At 42.4% G+C, this 10,000-nt stretch overlaps 1 pseudogene; it reads right to left on the minus strand.

Annotated features, from left to right (window-relative positions):
* LOC115416274 (solute carrier family 12 member 2-like) overlaps positions 1-9,673 on the minus strand; it is a 13,800-nt pseudogene extending 4,127 nt beyond the window's left edge.
* Positions 9,674-10,000: the final 327 nt, after the last annotated feature.

Raw genomic sequence — 10,000 nt, forward strand, 5'->3', positions numbered from 1 at the left:
CAGACAGTTAGTATTAGCGTTTAAATTCTAATTCTCATGATAACCGTGTTTGATTACCGCACTTTTAGGGAAAAAAAACCCTATGTACAGATCTGCTTTTATGTCAAATATTTGAGTATAGTTTTAATTTATTATAATTTCAATTTCCTATACCTAATATTTGGAACCAATATTCACTTTTAAAGTCTTTGAAAAGATTCATTAAACATCTGTGTGTTATTTATGCAATAACATATACATTTTTCAAATCTGATTTTATATATTTTTATGTTTTTATTAGGTTAAAGTGAAAAAATAATAGACAGATGATCTAGATGAAGTTGTGCTGAAAAAACAGATCCCAAACATGGGTATAGTAAACATTTTTCTATAGTATAAAGGCCAAATCAAAAGGACTGAAAAACAGACAGAATAGACTCAGACCACTAAGGGTTAATATGGGAATGTTTCTGACACAGAAGGGACACTGGGACTGTTATTATATTAGGTTTTTTTTTTTAAATACAACTTGGTTAAATTATTTCAGTGTGTATTTGTACTTTTTGAACATTTTGAGCACAATTTCAATAATACAGCGATAATAATGAGAACTGTGATATGAAATTTTCATATGGTTACATCCCTAATCTGTACGATTGAATGAATGTGTATCAATGATAAACTGAGGCTGAATATTGGTAGAATTACACTGATGTTTCTGAATAAATTTCAGGTTGATTCTCCTTTTCTTCTGTTTCTGTAGTCAGTGTAGACCTGTTCATGATGGAACTGGACTTCTATTCTGTTCCTGCTGTGGACGAACCCAAACCTGGGTCCATTACAGACGCTCTGATTAAAAACACAAACTGAAACTTAATAATAAAAGTACAAACTGTCTGATTTCAGGGTCTGAACCGTGGCGTCGGTCCTCCTGGCGTTCGCCTGGGGGGCGTGGCGGTGGGTGTGGCCTTACCTGGAAGTCGTTCATGAGGCCGTACTGACACCCGCCCTCTTTGCAGATGGAGAAGTCGTATCCCAGCTTGCAGGCGGCGTCGGTGCAGTTGACCGTGTCGCTCACCGTGTCGTTGTGGTCGCCGGTGGCGTCTCTGACGATGCAGGAACCTGAGGACGACAAAACGGCACAGGCCCGCGCTGAGGAGGGTTTCCATGGCAACGATAACCAAACAAAGGAGAAACTGCCGACCTGTAGGCGTTTAACCTGCAGAATATTTTTGGGTTTTTATTCTGACGGTGTTTGTGTTTCAGTTTATGGTAAGAATTTGTACAAGAACGTTTTATTATAGACTTTTTACAATATTTAATTTGGACTTTTTTACGTGGACAAAAAAAATATGAAACGTCTGACACTGTTACTGTTACAGTTGAGGGTAGGTAGGTAGATTATGCTAAGGTCTCCGGTTCACATAACGCTAACCTTAACCCTCAGTGCGTGGTATTTGGCGCAGCGTGAACATACATGTGGAAAGTTTATAATACGTACAGATAACACGCCAGTTAAAGCAGCGTGTATATTTCGGTGATTTCATGATCTGACGTTGGGATGGGAACACTTCTGAGCCTCACGTTGACCGATGAAGACAAAAGTTGATTAAACCGACGGATACGAACCTGCAGAGATGGCCACGCCCACATAGGTGAGTCCTGTGATGAGGATGGCCAGCAGGGTTCCTTTAGGGATGGCCACGAGATCCTGAACAGACCACAGGACCAGGTTAGAGTTCAGCGTCTGCTCGGTTTGAAATGGAAACTTCTACATTCATGTCATCAGTTGAACGTCCGTGAAAATGTCTCTGTTGTCGGTTGAACGTCTGTAAAAGCGTCTCCGTCAGTTGAACGTCCGTAAAAGCGTCTCTGTCTGGTGGGTGGAGCTGAACTCACAGTGAGGTCTCCAGAAATGTTGGCTCCCGCTAAGATCCCAGTGGCTGCTGGGAAGAAAATGGCAAACACCGAGAAAAAGGTCTCGTCGTCTCTGAAGTCTGGACCCAGGTTCTCCAGGAAGATGGCGGCTGTCGGACCAAACAGTGACCTTTAACCTTTAACCTAAACATCAGACACGTTAAACTCAAAGAGCGCATGGACGTTGGAGGGTTACTGACAGTGGTATCCGAAAAACCCTTTGGGCTCTTTGTCTTCTGTCGCCATGAAGGATCCGATGAAGTAGTTACCGATGGCGGCCAATAGGATGACGAGGAGGACGATCTGAGCCTGCAGGACAGAAAAAACAGGAATAAGAACATGTGGACACCATCCTGTTACAGCTAAAGTCTAGTCTAGTCTGATCTAGTCTAGTCTAGTCTGATCTGTAAACCCGGGTAAGTGTTTTGGTTCGGACCTTGGCCTCCCATTCCATTCCAGCCACAGATATTCCCAACAGCAGGATGACGGTCAGAGTCCCCCCGATCCGGATGTCGTTCAGTTCATCGGTCATCAGGGCATCCACGTCCTGAAAACCGGATCAGAACCGGGTTAATGTCAGACGTAAACCGGATCAGAACTGGGCTAATGTCAGACGTAAACCGGATCAGAACTGGGTTAATGTCAGACATAAACCGGATCAGAACTGGTTAATGTCAGACGTAAACCGGATCAGAACTGGGTTAAATGTCAGACATAAACCGGATCAGAACTGGGTTAATGTCAGACGTAAACCGGATCAGAACCGGGTTAATGTCAGACATAAACCGGATCAGAACTGGGTTAGTAAATGTTCTGTGGATGACCCGAGTCTTTCTCACGTTCAACAGCTCGACGACGGTCTCTGCGAAGCCGACCACGTACATGGCCACGGCCACGGCGTTGGCGAAGGCGAAGATGAGTCCGATGGATCCTCCGAACTCTGCTGCCCCAGACTCCTGGAGATCAGGTAGTAGGCCCACCTGGACAGAAGGTTCCCCAGGACCCAGTGGGGGTTCAGGTGTTCAGGAGGACAACACCACAACGTCAACATCAACAACCTGAACCTCTGCTCATTTATCACCATGGCAACATAACGTGACGTTTGGTTCGTTTTGTGTCAGTAACTCCATTAAGGTAATCGAGGGTCTGTCTGGACTAAAGGCGTCTGCGTCCCACCTCCTCGTACGAAGCCGTTGGTTGCTATGGCAGCGGTGGACAGTCCAGTGATGGTGGGACCACAGTTGCCATGGCGATGATCGCAATGGTCAGACCTGGACCAATGAAGGAGAAAGAAGAGCATCAGGGGTTAGTGTGTGTGGTGTGTGTCTCATTATGTGTATGTGTGTGTGTGTGTGTGTGTGTGTGTCTCATTATGTGTATGTGTGTGTGTGTGTGTGTGTGTCTCATTATGTGTATGTGTGTGTGTGTGTGTGTGTCTCATTATGTGTATGTGTGTGTGTGTGTGTATGTGTCTCATTATGTGTATGTGTGTGTGTGTGTGTGTCTCATTATGTGTATGTGTGTGTGTGTGTGTGTGTCTCATTATGGTTATGTGTGTGGTGTGTGTGGTTGTGTGTGTGTGTCTCATTATGTGTATGTGTGTCATGTGTGTGGGTGTGTGTGTGGGTGTGTGTGGTCCATTATGTGTATGTGTGTGTGTGTGTGTGTGTGTCTCATTATGTGTATGTGTGTGTGTGTGTGTGTGTGTGTGTGTGTTTGTGGTGTGTACCGATGCCAGCCTGGCCCACAATCCAGGACATCCTGATGAACAGCATCACACCCCAGATGTTCAGCATGCAGCGGATCTGCAATACACACACACACACGCACACACACACACACACACACACACACACACACACACACACACAGAGGTAAGAACAAAAACTCTTCAACAACCACCAACTCCACCCACTGATCTAAACCAACACCTGTGGATAACATTAATCTGATCAGTTTGACCTTCATTATTCACAGGAGAAAATTTACAAACTCTTAGAACATGAGAATAAAATGAACAAAATACTGAAAATATAAGGAACCAGTGTTCAGAACTCAGAGCTCCTCCTTCAGCCTGAACTCTGTGCATGTGTGGATCCACTCTGTCTGTGTAAATCCAACAGTTTCCAGGTTGTTCCATACACACAAACAGTTTTGAATCTGGTCCCAGTCATGTGTCTGTCCAATTAGATTCAATTCACATCAATATTAGTTGAGTTCTAATTTTAAATGTGTGGGAAATGGGATTTTCAATGTTCAGTGTAAAGTCCACAGAGTCCACATTCCACAGTGGATGTGGACAATTTAGTTCCACATACAAGAGGACTGTTCTAAGCTACAGGTGGATCCAACTGGAGGAGAATCGGAGTCGTTTGGAATTTTGGATGAATTTTGGAAAATGTCTCAGTGATGACAGATGGGAAAACTGTAGATGTTGTGACCTTGCTGTGACCTTGAACTTTGTCCTACTGGGACCAAAATGGACTGGGTTGGTCCCAGGGCCTAGGCCTATCTGTGGGGAAGATCTGGGAAAGATGGGTGGAAGAGTTTTACACTGAAGATGAAAACAAACAAACAAGCAAACGCACACACAAACACACAAAGCAAAGTGATCACAATCCCTCCTGGAGGAGGGAATCAGAGGCTACAACAATGTTTTTGTCTTGTTTTCTTCCTACACAAAAGTGTAACCATCTTTTTTCTCCATCTTTTACTCAGGACCCAAAATCAACTTTTGAACACAAAAGAAACAAAAGCACTCACAGAGCACAGACCTCCACCAAGACACCCCCCCCCCCCCCCCCCCCCCCCCCCCCCCCCCCCCCCCCCCCCCCCCCCCAGATCACCACCAAAATTTAATCATTTCTTCCTTGAGTCAGTATCAACATTTACTGAAAATTTCATGAAAATCCATCCATAACTTTTTGAGTTATCTTGCTAACAAACAAACACGCATGCACACAGACACACAAAGCAAAGCGATCACAACACCTCCTAAATATATTCAAATACAGCATAAAGTGAACATGTACGTAGTTACCGTGGAAACAGTGAGTCTGTTTACATTCACACAATACTCCGATCATTATCTGATTTCTGCAGTTTCTCATATTATTATTGATCATGTAAACAGGATAATCTGATTGGAATAAATCAGATTAACACACCTGGATTTGTCCCCGTAGTCGGATGTCTTCACAGATGTGCACAGGTTCATTGGATTTAGTTATTTAGGTTTTTTTTTTGTCATTTGTGACATGTGTAAAAATAGAATAAATATAAACTGAAGTTGGGCAGTGACACCACCAGGACTCCTTTGACCCATCCAAACTTCACTGTTCCTCCTTTCGCCTCCTTCGCCGCCAAAGCCGCCGCCTCCTCAGCCGCTGACGGCTCCTCCCATTGGCCCAAACCCTCCTCAAAGGGCTCCTGAATCGACCAATCACAGACAAGATGGACACAACCACAGTTCAACACACATCTATTAGACTGCCCCCCCCCCCCCCCCCCCCCCCCCCCTCCCCCCCAACTAGAACTCATAATCTGCACATTTGGACGGTAAATGTTAGAATGTTTTATACATTTTGTTTTTACGTTTGCATTTTTTTTTTTGTATTTCATTCAACTTGACACAGAAATAGAAACACTCAAAACGGTCATATTTAACCCTTTAAATGTCATGTTTGTAATGGAAACAAACCAGATTATTGATGCAAAAAACAAACTACAAAAGTTTTTTTTTTTTTTTTTTTCAATATTTTCCATAAAATCGTCCTGGTTCTTTTGTCTTGTGTCAGTGGTTCAACTGTTGGTCACATGTCCAGATCTGGGCTTCAGTCAGTCGGAGGTTTGTTGGTGTTTCTGCGTCATCGCTCGTCCGCCGCTTCAGGACAATGTGAGTCTATGTCAGAGCCACCTAGTCGTGTCAGGGCGGTGGTGGGGGGGGGTGGTCAGAGGCAGCATTGTGTGTGTGTGTGTTCAGGTCATGCCTCCAGTGATGTCATCAAACCCACTGTCAGTGTCTCAGGTGGGAGTGGGGGGAATGCACCAGACCAGAGCCATACAGACACAGAGTTACCACACGCTGTGATGTCGTTACTAGGGTGATCAGGTGCTTCATGTCAGCCTCAATAGTTCCAAACAAATGGTGACTGTCCTGTTCTGCTATTGGACAGACAGCAGTGAGTGGGTTAAAGCAGGGAAGTACACAAATAAACCACACACTAGTATTATTTCCCACTGTTGTGTTTCTACTGTATGTCTAACTGTAGGACTCCAGCTGAAAACCAACAGAACAGTTGGATCAGAACTGGATCCAAACGCCAACACAGAGCAAAGAAAACAGAATTTACAACAGAAATGTCACTGATACAGGAAATACACTGGACCAGTGGAAAGATGACCATATCTGATCAACTTAGAGCTGGAGTTGGTAGATCAGCACAAATACAAATCAAATCAGATTTTATTTCTATAGCGCCAAATCATAACAAAAGTTATGTCATGATGCTTTACATATAGAGTTGGTCGAAACCAGACTCTAAGCCAAATGAATGAATGAATGAATGAAATGAATGTGTTCAGACGACACCATACTCAATGTTTGGAACTATTGGCCCCTCCTCCAGAACCAGAAGTAGGTTCATATTTGGTCTGACATTTTTTACAACAGGAGGCTATGGAAGTGTGGTAACTGTGTTTCTGTACCGCTCTGGAAACCAGCGTTTGTGTTCTGGACTAGTCCACATTATAGACAGAGTCCACAGGTTAGACCAGGACTAAGGTTAGTCTGGGACTGGACATGTTTGGAGGCTTTTCTGTGTTATTGGACAGACACAACACTTCTGATAGTTAATCAGAAGAAAATATAACAAACGTACTAATGTGGATGGAACTATTATTTATAGTTGTTTTTGAAACATTTGATCAGAAACTGCATTAGTTGAATTTCTACTGACATTTACCAGAAGAAAGAAACTCCTCAGCACATTTGGGATTGAATGGACAAACCAACATTACACACTTGTGTTCTTTTGACATTTATATAAATATGGGTCAAGTTTAGCTCAGATGGACCATGGACAACAGACTAATGTTTGGATTATTATTGTTTATTAATCCTTCTATGTTAAATGTTCAAATTAAATATGGATGTTTCCGGGATTTCTAGAAGCCAGGTGTGCTTGGCGTCCAAATGTAGTCACTTCCTGTCCTTTCACATGATGTCTTTTCTGTTGTGATCCTACCTATCCCACTGCTGATGCTGACCTGTGAATGTGCAGGTGGGACAGATGTTTGTGCTGTTCATCTGCTCAGATCTCCTCCAGAACAGAACATAGACCTTCAGTTTGCACAGATCCGTTCCCTCAGTAGAACACATAGAACACAGAACACTTACACTGAATATGAGGAGGAGTTTGTGTGGAATGAGTGGACAACAGGAGCAGGTTACAAGTTCACCATGGGTCACATCTACACTTTGTCATTCTCTGTAACATCTAATTCTAAATTTGAAGTAAATCTTTTCCCATTTCTTAGGACTATAGATTCTGTGAAATGATTCTGAACATTTCAGACCTCTTGTTGTTCAGAAGTTATAGAAGCTGAAAATAGACCAACATTTACAGTCTGAATTTGGGTCCCAGTTTTAGGGTAGGCCCTACCTACTTCAAATGGACACAACTGTGGAACTATTAAGCCTTGACATTTAGGATTTCCCATCATATATAATGTTCTATAAGTATGGAAACATGTAGAACAATCTGAGAGGGTCAGGAGGGAAATGTTCTTCAAATGTGTTGATTTCATCTGGAATGACCCATGTTTTAGATGTATAACTGTGTGTGTGTACTTTGTCCAGCTCGTCGTAAATCTTTAAATCTATACATTTTAAATCTATAAATCCTAGATCTATAACTCATAGAGTGTACTTTACTTTGTCCAGCTCATCCTAAATCTATAATTCTATATATTTTAGATCTATAACTCATAGAGTGTACTTTACTTTGTCCAGCTCATCCTAAATCTATAATTCTATATATTTTAGATCTATAACTCATAGTGTGTACTTTACTTTGTCCAGCTCATCTTAAATCCATAATTCTATATATTTTAGATCTATAACTCATAGTGTGTACTTTACTTTGTCCAGCTCATCTTAAATCTATAATTCTATATATTTTAGATCTATAACTCATAGTGTGTACTTTACTTTGTCCAGCTCATCCTAAATCTATAATTCTATATATTTTAGATCTATAACTCATAGTGTGTACTTTACTTTGTCCAGCTCATCCTAAATCTATAATTCTATATATTTTAGATCTATAACTCATAGTGTGTACTTTACTTTGTCCAGCTCATCCTAAATCTATAATTCTATATATTTTAGATCTATAACTCATAGTGTGTACTTTACTTTGTCCAGCTCATCCTAAATCTATAATTCTATATATTTTAGATCTATAACTCATAGTGTGTACTTTACTTTGTCCAGCTCATCCTAAATCTATAATTCTATATATTTTAGATCTATAACTCATAGTGTGTACTTTACTTTGTCCAGCTCATCCTAAATCTATAATTCTATATATTTTAGATCTATAACTCATAGTGTGTACTTTACTTTGTCCAGCTCATCCTAAATCTATAATTCTATATATTTTAGATCTATAACTCATAGAGTGTACTTTACTTGTCCAGCTCATCCTAAATCTATAATTCTATATATTTTAGATCTATAACTCATAGTGTGTACTTTACTTTGTCCAGCTCATCTTAAATCCATAATTCTATATATTTTAGATCTATAACTCATAGTGTGTACTTTACTTTGTCCAGCTCATCTTAAATCTATAATTCTATATATTTTAGATCTATAACTCATAGTGTGTACTTTACTTTGTCCAGCTCATCTTAAATCTATAATTCTATATATTTTAGATCTATAACTCATAGTGTGTACTTTACTTTGTCCAGCTCATCCTAAATCTATAATTCTATATATTTAGATCTATAACTCATAGTGTGTACTTTACTTTGTCCAGCTCATCCTAAATCTATAATTCTATATATTTTAGATCTATAACTCATAGTGTGTACTTTACTTTGTCCAGCTCATCCTAAATCTATAATTCTATATATTTTAGATCTATAACTCATAGTGTGTACTTTACTTTGTCCAGCTCATCCTAAATCCATAATTCTATATATTTTAGATCTATAACTCATAGTGTGTACTTTACTTTGTCCAGCTCGTCATGCAGTTCGGACAGTGAAGGTCTGGTCAGTTTCTCTCCGAAAGGCGCTGCTGTTTGTCGGTAGAACTCGATGTTCGGAACCGCGTCGATGGTGTTGTGTCCGAAGGTTCTCATGTAGTAGGTGTTGGAGTGGGAGTCGGAGATGTGGGTCTGTCCGGTACCGGTGGAGTGGAGGCTCACAGAGTCGCTCTTGGCCGTGTCCGGTTCGTGGAACACGTCCGGCGGCAGACCGATGTCCATGGCACCGGAGTCCATGAAGCCCACTACCCGGAACCGGCCTTTGGACTCATCTGGGGCCTTGGACCCGTCTGTGGGGACCGGGGCCGGTGCCGGTACCGGAGGTGTGGGTGACGCCTCTGTGACTACGTCCACCTGGAACCGGCTCTGAGCAGAACCGCCGGTCCGCAGGGAGGGTTTCTGACCCGACATGTCCTCACCCGGTACAGGTCCAAAGACAAAGGGTCACCAAAGAAGAACCACCTGAAGAACCGAGGGACGGTCCAGACGGAACCACAGCACTTAGCACCGAACAGCCAAGGAGGACGCACCGGAACCAGGTGCACAGTGAGCCCGGGTCCAGAACCAGGGACAAAGACTGAGCCCGGGTCCAGAACCAGGGACAAAGACTGAGACTGGATCCAGAACCAGGGGCAAAGACTGAGCCCGGGTCCAGAACCAGGGACAAAGACTGAGACTGGATCCAGAACCAGGGGCAAAGACTGAGCCCGGGTCCAGAACCAGGGACAAAGACTGAGACTGGATCCAGAACCAGGGGCAAAGACTGAGCCCGGGTCCAGAACCAGGGACAAAGACTGAGACTAGATCCAGAACCAGGGGCAAAGACT

Source organism: Sphaeramia orbicularis, unplaced genomic scaffold (genome assembly GCF_902148855.1).
Source record: "Sphaeramia orbicularis unplaced genomic scaffold, fSphaOr1.1, whole genome shotgun sequence".
In the NCBI taxonomy this organism is placed as follows: domain Eukaryota; kingdom Metazoa; phylum Chordata; class Actinopteri; order Kurtiformes; family Apogonidae; genus Sphaeramia; species Sphaeramia orbicularis.